General features: G+C 41.6%; 1 protein-coding gene across 3 annotated transcripts in view; it reads left to right on the forward strand.

Annotated features, from left to right (window-relative positions):
- The first annotated feature begins 3814 nt into the window (after positions 1-3814).
- The window catches only part of ENTPD6 (ectonucleoside triphosphate diphosphohydrolase 6), a 41205-nt gene continuing 30311 nt past the window's right edge, over positions 3815-14708 (forward strand). For all 3 annotated transcript variants that reach the window (XM_042931793.1, XM_042931795.1, XM_042931796.1), the window contains exons 1-2: positions 3815-3947; positions 6247-6337. The gene's annotated coding sequence lies outside the window, so the exon portion shown is untranslated. The remainder of the gene's footprint in view (positions 3948-6246; positions 6338-14708) is intronic.

Below are 14708 nucleotides of genomic sequence, written 5' to 3' on the forward strand. Positions count from 1 at the left end.
GAGCTGGCAATCTTGGTGACTTCTAGGAAGAGTTAAGAAAATGGGGGGCACCTCTGGGACGCAGCAAAGGCAGTCATAAGAGGGAAGTATATAGCAATCTAGGCCTTCCTAAAGAAGAAAGGTCTCAGATACACAACCTAACCTTACACCTTAAAAAGCTGGAAAAAGAACAGCAAATAAAGCCCAAAACCAGCAGAAGACAGGAAATAATAAAGATTAGAGCAGAAATCAATGCTATCAAAACCAAAACAAACAAACAAACAAACAAACAAACAAAAACAGTAGAACAGATCAATGAAACCAGAAGCTGGTTCTTTGAAAGATTTAACAAAATTGATAAACCACTAGCGAGTTTGATCAAAAAGAAAAAGGAAAGGACCCAAATAAATAAAATCAAGAATGAAGGAGGAGAGCTCACAACCAACACAGCAGAAATAAAAACAATAATAAGACAATATTATGAGCAATTATACGCCAATAAAATGGGCAATCTAGAAGAAGTGGACAAATTCCTAGAAACATATAAACTACCAAAATGGAAACAGGAAGAAATAGAAAATTTGAAGACCTATAACCAGTAAAGAAATCGAATTAGTAATTAAAAATCTGCCAAAAAACAAGAGTCCAGGGCCAGATGACTTTCCAGGGAAATTATACCAAACATTTAAGGAAGAGTTAACACCTATTTTTTTGAAGGTGTTCCAAAAAATAGAAATGGAAGGAAAATTTCCAAACTCTTTCTCTGAAGCCAGTATTACCTTGATTCCAAAACCAGACAAAGACCCCACTAAAAAGAAGAACTATAGCCCAATTTCCCTGATGAATATGGATGCAAAAATCCTCAACAAGATATTAGCCAACAGGATCCAACAATACATTAAAAAAATTATTCACCACGACCAAGTGGGATTCATACCTGGGATGCAGGGCTGGTTCAATATCCACAAAACAATCAATGTGATTCATCACATCAATAAAGGAAAGCACAAGAACCACATGATCTTCTCAATAGATGCAGAGAAAGCATTTGACAAAATACAGCATCCTTTCTTGATAAAAACCCTTAAGAAAGTAGGGATAGAAGGATCATATCTCAAGACCATATCTTTCATATATGAAAGACCCAATGCTAATATCATCCTCAATGGGGAAAAACAGAGCTTTCTCCCTAAGGTCAGGAACAAGACAGGGATGTCTACTCTCGCCACTGTTATTCAACATAATATTGAAAGTCTTAGCCTCAGCAGAGAAGACAAAGAAATAAAAAACATCCAAATCGGCCAGGAGGAGGTCAAATTTTCACTCTTCACAGGTGACATGATATTCTATATGGAATCTACCCAAAAGATTCCACCAAAAAACTGCTAGAACTGATCCATGAATTCAGCAAAGTGGCAGGATATAAAATCAGTGCACAGAAATCGGTTGCATTCCTATACACCAATAATGAAGCAACAGAAAGAGAAATCAAGGAATCAATCCCATTTACAATTGTACCCAAAACCATAAAATACCTACGAATAAATCTAACCAAAGAGGTGAAAATCTACAGAAAACTATACAAACTTATGAAAGAAATTGAAGAAAACACAAAAAAATGGAAAAATATTCCATGCTCCTGGATAGGAAGAATACATATTGTTAAAATGTCAGTACTACCCAAAGCAATCTACATATTCAATGCAATCCCTAACAAAATAACACCAGCATTCTTCACAAAGCTAGAACAAACAATCCTAAAATGTGTATAGAGCCATAAAAGACCCTGAATAGCCAAAGCAATCTTGAAAAAGAAAACCAAAGCAGGAGATACAATCCCGGACTTCAAGCAGGAGACATCACGATCCCAGACTTCAAGCTGTATTACAAAGCTGTAATCATCAAGGCGGTATGGTACTGGCACAAAAACAGACACACAGATCCATGGAACAGAATAGAAAACCCAGAAATGGACCCACAAACATAAGGCCAACTAATCTTTGACAAAGCAGGAAAGAATACCCAATGGAATAAAGACAGTCTCTTCAGCAAGTGGTGCTGGAGAAACTGGACAGCGACATACAGAAAAATGAACCTGGACCACTTTCTTACACCGTACACAAAAATAAACTCAAAATGGATGAAAGACCTAAATGTAAGACAAGAAGCCATCAAAATCCTCGAGGAGAAAACAGGCAAAAACCTTTTGACCTCGGTCACAGCAACTTCAGAGGCAAGGGAAACAAAAGCAAAAATGAACTATTGGGACCTCATCAAAATAAAAAGCTTCTGCACAGCTAAGGAAACAATTAGCAAAACTAAAAGGCACTCGGCGGAATGGGAGAAGATATTTGCAAAGGACATATCAGATAAAGCGTTAGTATCCAAAATGTATAAAGAAGTTATCAAACTCAACACCCCAAAAACAAATAATCCAGTGAAGAAATGGGCAAAAGACATGGATAGAAACCTCTCCAAAGACATCCAGATGGCCAACTGACCCATGAAAAAATGCTGCAAATCACTCATCATGAGGGAAATGCAAATCAAAACCACAGTGAGATACCGCCTCACACCTGTCAGAATGGCTAACATTAACAACTTAGGCAACAACAGATGTTGGCAAGAGAAAGGATCTCTTTTGCACTGCTGGTGGGAATGCAAACTGGTGCAGCCACTCTGGAACACAGTATGGAAGTTCCTCAAAAAACTAAAAATACAACTACCCTAGGACCCAGCAATTGCACTAGTAGGTATTTATCCAAGGGATACAGGTATGCTGTTTTGAAGGGGCACATGCACCCCAATGTTTATAGCAGCACTGTCAACAATAGCCAAAGTATGGAAAGAGCCCAAATGTCCATCGATGGATGAATGGATAAAGATGTGGAATGTGTGTGTGTGTGTGTGTGTGTGTGTGTGTGTGTGTGTCTCACACAAATGGAGTATTACTCAGCAATCAAAAAGAATGAAATCTTGCCATTTGCAACTATGTGGATGGAACTAGAGGGTATTATGCTAAGTGAAATTAGTCCGAGAAAGACAAAAATCATAGGACTTCACTCAGAAGAGGACTTTAAGATACAAAACAGATGAACATAAGGGAAGCAAAAATAATATAAAAACAGGGAGGAGGACAAAACCATAAGAGACTCTTAAATATGGGAAACAAGCAGGGTTACTGGAGGGGTTGTGGGAGGGGGGATGGGCTAAATGGGTAGGGGGCACTAAGGAATCTACTCCTGAAATCATTGTTGCACTATATGCTAACTAACTTGGATGTAAATTTTTTAAAAATAAATTAATTAAATAAAAATAAAATGCTTAGAACAAAAAAGAAAGAAAGAAAATGGGGGGCAAGAATAGGAGATTTATCGTGCTGTCTATTCTGTTGCATTTTCCATCACATATTATCTTAAAAAAAAGAGAGGGGACTTTAGCTATGAAAGGACCCAAGGAAAATTCAAAACTTCCACAGGCTAGTTAAGGTCAAGGTTGTGAGGTTGCGGTGGTAATTCTTTGGCCAGCACCGTGGCCGGCTCTACTGCACAGAGGAACCCCTATAAGACAGGGCAGGAGCCGAACACGGCCCGTGAAGGACGCACTTGGGCGGTGGAGGCCAGACAGGCCGAGACCTCATTCAAGTCCAACACTACCCGAACCGCCTCCAGCAGGGAACCACAAAGACCTACCCAGGCGGAAAATACGGCCACACCGCTCAGGGGATCCAGCTAAGCCCCGCCCACACGCCGCTCCTGCGCGCTGGATCCGCAACGTTCTGCTATGCTCCGCCAAAGACATGACGTGCACGTAGGCGGGGCCTAGGCTCCCAGGATCCGCCGGCTCTTGGCCTGTGGGTGGTGGCCCTGGTAACGCCGGTAGGAGAGGAGAGTCGGACGCTTCCTGGGTAGCCCGCCAGCTTCCGCGAAAGGGAACCTCCCTCCGTGGTGAAGAGGGGACCCTACAGGGTAAGTGCGGGGGGGAGAGCGGGGGGGGGGGGCGGGGACGCGTGTGGGGCCGGCGGAGTTTGCCGGACCCGGGGGTCTGCACGTGGGCCGCCCGTAGCGGGGGCGCGGAGTGGAGGAGGGGTCCAGACCCACGCGCCTGCCAGCTCCTCGGGCTTTAGCGGCAGTGCTTGCAGGCGACATCAGGGTCATTGGCACCCGGCTTTAACCTCCTGCTGCCTTAACGTCCTGGTTCCATTAGTCTTCCTTGAACTCTGGGCTCCGCTGACCCGTGAGGGGAGCGATTCGTGTTCTGGAAACTGGGTGGGCCGAATAGTAGGGGTCTCTGCCCCCAGGAAGCTGGAGCCCTGCTACATTCATTCATTCAGCAGCATTTGCTGACCGGTTCCCAGAGCTGTGCCAGATGCAGGAGATCCAGGAGGGGAAGGACTGGCAGGCCCAATTCCCTTCTGGGCCTCACAGCCCAGGTGGGAAGCCCAGGTAACGGGCAAGATCATGCCATTCTGACAGTACTGCGGATGTGAGGACAATAAACTCTGGCATTGCTGTAGTGACCAGGAATAGACCTCATAGGGTGGTCAGTCGGTTCTGCCTGAGCTGAGGCATGAGCCAGGAGTGCTCCAGGCTACCAGAGAGAGAGAGAGAGAGAGAGAGAGAGAGAGAGAGAGAGAAAGAGAGAGGCCAGAGGTGGATAGAGCTGGACACCAAGCTGGACTTCCTTCAGAGGAAAGCCTTGAAGCATCAGGAAGGTAGAAGAGAAGGGAGAGATGGGCAGGGACCATGGAAGGAAGGGTGTTTTTTATCTTAAGTTAGAAGCCATAGAATGGTTTTAAGGGTTGGGGAAAAGCCTGAATTGTTTTGTAGATGATGTGGGCACAGACCCCATATCCTGGGCATCCACCCAAAGGAATCAGTCACCCAGAAGTGCCTGGGTAGTTTCAGTTGTCTCTCCAGACACTTGTATTCCAGAATCATGCATATCATGCCACATATCCTACATCCTTCAGGATGCCATGGAGGTCCTAACCCATAGCCACCCAGTGAAGGAAACTGAAACTTCTAGGAAGGAGGTTGCTTGGGGATAGGTGGATATCAACTGTGATTACAAGGACCTTCTGACGTACTGTGCAAAACTCATGATGGATGGAGGGATTAGGGTTTGTCTGGGGGAGGTTCTTGTGTTGCTGTCACCAACATATTAACAAGGTTCATGGGGGAGAAAAGCATAGTGATACAAATCCAGAAACTGTTTCTGTCTCCCCCCCACCCTTATAAGCATCAGTTGGCTAATAAGGTGTGTGTCTCTCTCCCTTGTGGAACCTCATATGACAAACCAGAGAGGTGGACAACCATGTAAAGAGATCTGGAAGAACCTCCCCTCCCACTCTGTCTTGTGAAAAGGAAACACCGGGTGATGTTAACAGGGCTGACTCATGTATGTATGCTTTTTTTTTCAGAGAAGGGGAGAAAAATCCATTTAAACCTACCAGGAGAATAAGTAGTGGTTTGTTAATGTCATTTAATTTTGGATAGGTTTTTAGCATATGTGACAGTCATTTGCATACATGGCCCTTTTGTGTATTTTAACTGAAAACCTTGATGAAACTGGCCGACATATTGTGGGGCCACTGATCCAAATCAGATGAGCTTGTATTTCCAGAAGCTCAGCTACCTTCCCTAGCTTCTAGAACACTAGCCAATGGATGGCCAGGCACTTGTCTCGGGCACCATTGCTCCACACCCAAATTCTGCTCTGTGACCCCACCCTCCCTCTGATGGAAGGTAGCCCCCAGCTGGAGTCAGCTGGAAGCAAGATATGCTAAGCCAAACCTCTTTTTGCCTTTGCACACCTTAGATCCTGCCCCACCCTACTCCCAGCCTACTCTTTATTCCCCACCTGGCTTACCTTCCTTATAGCCTTGTTCTAGACTCTTCCTTTAAAGGACAAAGCTAAAGTGAATTGTTTTCCTTCTAGGGAGGGCCTGATCAACACATTTACACTTATGGTGTTAGTGGTGCCCATGGAAATGCAATTTTCCCCTCCAAAGGTTGTCTCATAGTACTAGTATCACTGAACAAACATCTTAACCCAGTGGAGTGAAACTGGCTTTTAAGTTTGGGTCTCCAGGATGTGGAGGTTCCTGTGGGCCAGGCTGTTCCTGGCTCTATGCTTCCTAAATGTTATTTTCTATTTGGACTCTGTTTATGTCATGCCAAACTTCTTGGTGTGTAACTTTAATGATGATGTGTAATTCCATGTGAGTATTTTTTTGTTGTCTAAAGTAGAGTCTTACATTAATAGGGTAAGTGAAGTGATGGAGCACATTTGATTTGGAGACAGAAGCCAGAAAGTCTGGTCTGTGCCTCACCACGTGCCAGCTCTGTGATTCCAGGCAAGTCTGTTTTCAAACATTTTCTGGGCCTTGGTGCTGTCATATGGCAATAAGTTATGTAAGTCATATGTTATGTAGTATAAGTGCCAGCCTTGTAGGCCTCTGGTAACAGGATATAGCATATGTAAAGTGTATTTTTTTAATGGGTAGACAAATGTAATAAAGAGCAACCTTTGCCTCAAAATTTGGTATTCCACCTGTTAATCTGATCATGTAGGACATGGTTCGTAGACTAACACAGGACATGATAAAATGTGATTATGAAAAAGGGTCTTCTACCCGTGTGGCTCAGACAGGCAAATGTGGTGCCAGCCTTCTGGTTGCAAAAGAGGAGAGAGAGTGTACAGAAAGAAAGAGAGAGAAAGAAAGGCAAGAAAGAGTCTTATAAAAAGCACCATCAGAGTTGGAAGATGTTAGTATTACTTTTGTGTCCTTACTGTTCATCCTTAGAAATAGTTGCTTTAGAGCTTTCTTTATAAATACTTTTTTGTTTAATCATCTCTTAGCAATGGAAAACTCTGGGTTACAGTAACCTAACGAAAGGAAGCCTGTGAGAGGGTAGGGTGTAGGGTGAACACTGGCTGCCTGGGGATGGGCATTCCCCAGGTCACATCTCAGCCTTGATTGTTGCTGGATCTTCTCTCTGTAATTGATTTCTTCATTCCTAATCTTAGCTAACATCTCAGTGCAGATGGTTCCCCAGGTCACAGCCCCAAACCTGCTCTCTCACAAGGGTCAGTTCCATTTCTGACCCATGCCCTGCTGTAATTTCAAACTTGTAGAAAACCTGGTCACTATTGTCTCCTGCCCAAACAGCCCCTTCCCAAACAGCCTGCTTCTGTTGGTGGCCATCATCTGGGTCATGAAGCCCTGTTGATGGCTCCATCTTTCCCTGACTACCAGAGAATTGCTAAGCCATCATCTAGCCTCCTTTACCAGCAAGTATTGGCTTACTGGCTGTGGGCTCTGGCCTTGTGTTGGGGTTGGGAATGAGTGGGCTGGTCCTTGCTTCTAGAGAGGCACTCTAACCAGAAGGAAGAAAGGCACAAATGAATAGCTCCACATACCGCTTACTCAAGGAGGGGAAATGTGTAGAGCACCGAAGAGCCCAAGAGAGAAGCCTCTAGCTGCCAGGGTTTAGAGTGGCAGTAAACATCTTGGGTAGATTTTGTAGAGATGTGGAGAAAAGACAAGAGAAATAAGATCTTTTTAAAAAAGCAAAACAAAACACTCAACCAACTGAGCCACCTACGCTCCCCTCTTCTGGGAGTTTTATAGTTTTAGGTTTTATAGTTAGGTCTTTAATCCATTTTGAATTAATTTCTGTATATGGTATAAAGAAAGGATCCAACTTCAGTCTTTTGTGTGTGTATATCCAGTTTTCCCAGTACCATTTCTTAAAGAGACTATCCTTTCCCCCATGAATGGTCTCGATACCCTTATCAAAGATCATTTTACCATGTATGTAAGGGTTTATCTCTGGATTTTCTGTTCTGTTGGTCTATGTGTCCCACTACCACAAGCTTTTAATTACTGTGGCTTTCATACAGAGAAAGACAGATACCATATGGTTTCACTCTTATGTGGATCCTGAGAAACATAACAGAAACCCATGGGGGAGGGAAAGGAAAAAAAAAAAAAAAAAAAAAAGAGGTTAGAGTGGGAGAGAGCCAAAGCATAGAGACTGTTAAAAACTGAGAACAAACTGAGGGTTGATGGGGGGTGGGAGGGAGGGCAGGGTGGGTGATGGGTATTGAGGAGGGCACCTTTTGGGATAAGCACTGGGTGTTGTATGGAAACCAATTTGACAGTAAATTTCATATATTAAAAAATTAAAAAAATAAATAAATAAATAAAATAAAAATAAAAATAATTACTGTGGCTTTGTAGTATGTTTTGAAATCAGGAAGTATAAGGCATCCAATTAGTTCTTTTTCAAGATTGTTTTGTGATTTGGGGTCCCTTGAGATTCCTTATGAATTTTAGGATTTATTTTTTTCTGTCTCTGCAAAAAAGTCATTAGGATTTTGATAGGAATTGCATTGAACCTGTGGACCATTACAGATAGTATTGATATCTTAACAATATTAAGTCTTACAGTCCATGAACACGGGTTATCTTACTATTTATTTGACTCAGTTTTCTTTCAGCTATGTTCTGTAGTGTTCAGGGTACAAGTCTTTCACCTCCTTGGTTAACTTTTTTCTTTTTTAAATTTTTATTTATTTGTTTGTTTATTTTGAGAAAGAGAGCATGTGTGAGCAGGAGAGAGGGGCAGAGAGAGAGTAAATCCCAAGCAGGGTCCATGCTCAACACAGCCCGATGCAGGGCTTGATCCCATGACCCTGGGATCATGACCTGAGCCAAAATCAAGAGTCAGATGCTCAGCCAACTGAGCCACCCCAGGTACACCTTGGTGGTTAATTTTATTCTTCAGTATCTTATTCCTTTGATGCTATTGTAAATAGAATTATTTTCTTAATTTTCTTTTCAGATTGTTCATTATAGTGTATAGAAACAACTGATTTTTATGTGTTGATATTGTGTCCTGTAACCTTGAATTTATTAGTTCTAACAGTTATTTTCCTTCCTTGTGGAATCTTTAGGGTTTTTTACATGTAAGATCATGTAATCTATGAACAGATAATTTTATTTCTTCTTCCCACTTTGGATGCCTTTTATTTCTTTTACTTTCCTGATTGGTCTGGCTAAAACTTCCAATGTTATGTTGAATGGAAGTGTTGAAAACAGACATCCTTTCTTGTTTCTGATTTTAAAGTAAAAGTTTTCAGTCTTCCACTATTGAGTCTGATGTTAGTTGTTGGGTTTGTATATATGGCCTTTATTATGTTGAAGTATTTTCTTCTATTCCTGTTTGCTGGTTATTTTTATTATTAAAAAGTGTTGGATTTTATTAAATGTTTTTTCTGCATTGATTGAGATGATCATATGGATTTTTCCCCTTTATTCTGTTAATATGATATATTTGCCTTGATGGGTTTTAAATCTTGAACCATTCTGGCATTCTAGGAATAAATCCCAGTTGGTCCTTTTGCTGTGTGGTTGAATTCAGTTTGCTGCTATTTGTTGAGGATTTTTGCATCACTATTCATAAGGAATGCTGGTCTGTATTTTCTTGTAGTGTCTTTGTCTTATAGTGGCTTTGGTATTAGGGTAATGCTGGCCTTATTGAATGAGTTAAAACGTTCCTTTTCTTCAATTTGGGGGAAGATTTTGGGATTCTTCTTAAAATGTTTGGTAAAATTAGTAGTGACCAGATCACTAGTCATTTGGTCCAGGAGTTTTCTTTGTTGGGAGATTTTTGATTACTGATTCAATCTCCTTACTAGTTATAGGTCTTCAGATTTTCTATTTCTTCATAATTCATCTTGGTAGGTTGTGTTTCTAGGAATTTATTGATTTCATGTAGGTTATCCAATTATTGGTATACAGTTGAACATAAAACTCTTATAATCATTTTCATTCTGTAAAATCAGTAGTAATGTTCCCTTAATTTCTGATTTTAGTTATAATTTGAATCTTCTCTCTTTATTCCTTAGTCAGTATAGCTAAAGGTTCAGTTATGGTGATCTTTTCAAAGAATTGGATTCATGGATTTTTCTTGGCTTCATGGATTTTTCTCTGTTTTTCTATCTTCTGCTTATCCTGCTTTAATTTTTATTGTTTCCTTCCTTCTAGTTTTGTGTTTAATTTGTTCTTTTTCTAGTTCCTTAAGGTGTAAAGTTAGGTTGTTGGTTTGCAATCTTTCTTATAATGTAAGCATTTACAGCTATAAAATTCCTTCTTGGTACTGCTTTCACTGCATTCCAAAGGTTTGGTATGTTGTGTTTTAATTTTCACCTGTCAGAAGGTATTTTCTGATTTCCTTTTTGATTTCTTTTTTGACACATTAGTTAAGAGTGTGGTGTTTAGTTTTCCAGCTTTCCTTCTTCTATTGATTTCTAGTTTCATTCCACTGTAATCAGAAAATATACTTTGATTGTGATCTTTTAAAATACATTAAGACATGTTTTGTAGCTTCTCATCTTGTCTGTCCTGGAGGATGTTCCATGTGCACTTGAGAAGAATGTGGATTCTGCTGTTGTTGGGTGGTCTGTATGTGCCTCTCAGGTCCAGGTGGTCTTTAGTGTTGTTCAAGTTCCCTATTTCTTTATTGATCTTCTGTCTGGTTTTTCTATCCTTTATTGAAAGTGGGATATTGAATTCTCCTACTATTATTGTACAACTATTTCTCCTTTCAGTTCTGTTTGTTTCATATATTTAAGAGCTCTGTTGTATATGTTTATAATTGTTATGTTAGTGGAGACTTGACCCTTTTATCATTGTATGTTTTTATTTTTTCTGACAGTTTTTGATTCAAAGTCTGTTTTGTCTAATGTTAGTATAGCCACTTCTACTCTGTTTTGGTTACTCTTTTCATGGAATCCTTTTCATTCTTTTACTTTCAGTCTGTATATGCCCTTAGATCTAAAGTAAGTCTCTTGTAGAATGATATGGTTGGATCTTGTTTTTTTATCCATTCAGCTACTCTATGTATCTTGGTTGGAAAGTTTAATCCGTTTACATTTAAAGTACTGACGGGGAGGTGTGCCTGGGTGGCTCAGTTGGTTAAGTGTCCCACTTCAGCTCAGGTCATGATCTCACGGTCCGTGAGTTCGAGCCCTCTGTCAGGCTCTGTGCCGACAGCTCAGAGCATGGAGCCCGCTTTGGATTCTGTGTGTCCCTCTGTCTCTGCCTCTTCCTCCCACATGCTCTGTCTCTTCTCTCTCAAAACTAAATAAACATTTTAAAAAATTTAAAAATTAAAGTACTGACAGGGAAGGACTACTTTTGCCATTTTATTTTGTGTAGGTCTTATAGCTTTTTTTGTCCCTCATTTCCTCCATTATTGCTTTCCTTTGGGTGTAATTGATTCTTTTCTAAGGACAGTATTTATTCCCTTCTCATTTCCTTTTATATATATTTTCTAGATATTTTCTTGGTGATTACCACAGAGATTACATATAACATCCTGAAATTATAAGTGTATTCTAAAATTTATCCCAGTTTAGCTTGAATTACATATGTTAACTCTTCTCCTTTATATCATATATCTTCCTAATTTGTTTTTGATGTCACAGCATTTGTTTTGCTTTGTTTTACTTTTATTTATTTTGAGATAGAGAGAGTGCAAGTTGGGGAGGGGCAGAGAGAGAGAATCCCAAGCAGGCTCCACGCTGTCAGCACGAAGCCCAATGAGAGGCCTGAACTCAAAACCTGTGAGATCATGACCTGAGCTGAAGTCAGATGCTTAACCAACTGAGCCACCCACATACCCCTCAGCATTTGTTTTTTTTAATGCTGAAGAAAATAAAAAGTGGAGTTACAAACCAAATATACACTAATACTGGTTGTTGTGTTTGTCCACGTATTTAACTTCTTTGGAGATCTTTATATTTTCTTATGGATTTCTGTTACTGTTTGGCGTCCTTGCATGTCAACCTTTAGCATTTGTTGTAGGGCAGGTCTGCTGGCAAAGAACTCCCTCAGCTTTCATTTATCTGGGAATGTCTTAATTTCACCTTCATTTTTGAAGGACAGTTTTACTCAATATGAAATTCTCAGCTGACAGATTTTTCTTTCAGCAGTTTGAATATATCATCCCGCTGCTTTCTGATCTCCAAAGTTTCTGTTGAGAAATGGGCTGATAATCTTATTATTTAAGGATTCTTTGTACATGATGGATTGCTTTTCTCTTGCTGCTTTCAAGATTCCTTCTTTTATTTTCTGGCTTTCAGTGGTGTGATTACAGTGTATCTCAGCATGAGTCTCTGGGTTTATCCTCCTTGGAGTTCAGCCATTATTTCTGTCCTTCTCTCTGTGTTTTCTTCCGGGGCTCCTGAAATGTGCCTGTTGGTCCCTTGTGGTGTCCCATAAATCCCTTGGGCTCTGTTCACTTTTCTTATGTCTTTTTTTCTTTTGCTCCTCTGATTCAATAAGTTTAATGTCCATGTTCAAGTTCACTGGTTCTTCTGCCTGCTCAAATTTGCTGTTAAACCCCTCTTGTGAATTTTTCAATATATTTAGCCCCACAATTTGGTTGCTTTTTATAATTTCTATTTCTTCATTGATATTCCCATTTTGTTGTCATATGTCACATTCCATATTTCTTTCAGTTCTTGTGTTTCACCATATGTAAGACAGTTGTTTTAAGTCTTTATCTGGTATATCCAATGCCTATGTTTCTTCAGAGACAGTTTCTGCCACCTTTTCTTCCTTTGAATGGGCCAAATTTTCCTGTATCTTGGTATGCCTTGTGATTTCTATTGTTGAAAAGTGGAGCATTTAAGAAAATAGCCACCTCTCTGAGGCTTTGCAGACTGGTTCTGTGCCATGAAAGATCTTCACTAATTAACAGAATGTGTCTGAGCCTTCGAGTCAGTCCAGGGCAAAGGCTTAAGGTCCTCTCAGGATTGTTACCTGGGCCTGTGTGTGTGTTAGTTTCAATTCTCCCATATGTTATGGTTGCTTTTAAATGTCTTAATTTCTTTTTTTTTTTTTTTAATTTTTTTTTTTTTAACGTTTATTTATTTTTGAGACAGAGAGAGACAGAGCATGAATGGGGGAGGGTCAGAGAGAGGGAGACACAGAATCTGAAACAGGCTCCGGGCTCTGAGCTGTCAGCACAGGGGCCCGATGCGGGGCTCGAACTCACGGACCGCGAGATCGTGACCTGAGCCGAAGTCGGCACTCAACCGACTGAGCCACCCAGGCGCCCTTAAATGTCTTAATTTCTTAAACGGTTCCATCCACACTCCTTCTTAGGTGTTCAATGTTCTCTTGTTTCTTACACACACACACACACACACACACACACACACACAGACACACACACACAAACCTGGCCTCTTGCCCCAAGCATGTGTGGTTCTGCAGTCACCCCGTGACTTTCATAAGAAGTACCCATAGCTGCGTTCCACGGTTTTCCCCCATTGGAGCTCTGAGCTCCAAGTCAGGCAAAACAGAGACCTGTCTCTTGGGCAGCCTGAAGATAGGTTAGAATGTTGCTCTGATCCCTCCAGTTTGAAGGAAGGAGATAGGTAGACACTGAGCTGCTGCTTCCTTTAGACTGCACTGTGCAGAGAGGGGTGGGGGCAAGGATGAGTAAACACCACTGAACTTAACGAACATTCTGAATGTGATTTCTTGATTCAGCATTTGCTTGTAGAAATCTATGGATCTTTGACTGTTTTTCAGAGTGCCTATAAAATATTACAGCCAGTCCCAATTTTTTTCTAATATTTCTGTGGGGGAGCAAGGGCCTAGAGCTCCCTATTCTACTGTCTTGCTGATGTTCCTCTCCTCATTAAAGGATTTGAAACAGGGACTCTTTTTATTTTTTTTAAGTGTTTATTTTTCAGAGAGAGAGAACACATATACATGAGAGAGGGAGACAGAAGATCTGAAGCAGGATTTGTACTGACTGCAGAGAGCCCGATGTGGGGCTTGAACTCACAAACTGTGAGATCATGACCTGAGCCAAAGTCAGATGCTTAACTGACTGAGCCACCTAGGCACCCCAAAATAGGGACTCTTGTGTGTCTGGTGACAGTGTGGGAGGTAGACAGGGATAGAGGCGCATACTCCACCCTTCTAGATAGGGACCTGTGTTCTCAACTGAGCTGCAGTGGCACAACCAGGATAAGTTCCTGACCTTGAAGCTCATGGCCTAGAGGGTGACATGGACCTTCAGGAATTAATCCCACAGATCCTGGCATTGTTACAGATTATGGGGGTACCAGGCCAGAGGGGGCAGGGAGTACAGAGAGAGCATAATGGGGGTGAGGATCTTTCAAGTTGAGGGTGGTCAGGGATGGTGGGGACAATAACATTTCAGCTGAGGCTTGGGGATGAGAACAAGGTTGACTGGGTTGTTGCACGAGCATTCTGGGAACTGGTAACAGTGTGTGCAAAGGGACTGAGGCAGAGAGGAGCTGAGTTCTAGGGACAGAAGGAGGCACTAGGTTCTCAGAGCACTATGAGCAAAGGCAAGAGAGGATGAGAGAAAGCTACAAAGGCTGGTGAGGATCCAGGGTGTGCACCATGATCCTTAGAGCAGTAAGAAGCTCCCAAGTGAGACCCAAGAGAGGCTCAAAGTTAGGCAGGAACAGGGGTGGGGAGGAGGCTTGCTCCTTGGTCCTGCCAACATAGACTTTCCCTCAGCCCTGTGCACAGCAGATGCTCAGGGAAGTGTGATTTGTCCTGCTCCCTGCCTAAGCTTGGGTGGTGGGCCACTGGTGTCCCCCTGAGCAGGAGCACAGAGACATCCAAAGGTTTGGGCAGCGCTCTTGGATCTGAGGGCATCCAGGTT

Source organism: Panthera leo, chromosome A3 (assembly GCF_018350215.1).
Source record: "Panthera leo isolate Ple1 chromosome A3, P.leo_Ple1_pat1.1, whole genome shotgun sequence".
NCBI lineage: Eukaryota > Metazoa > Chordata > Mammalia > Carnivora > Felidae > Panthera > Panthera leo.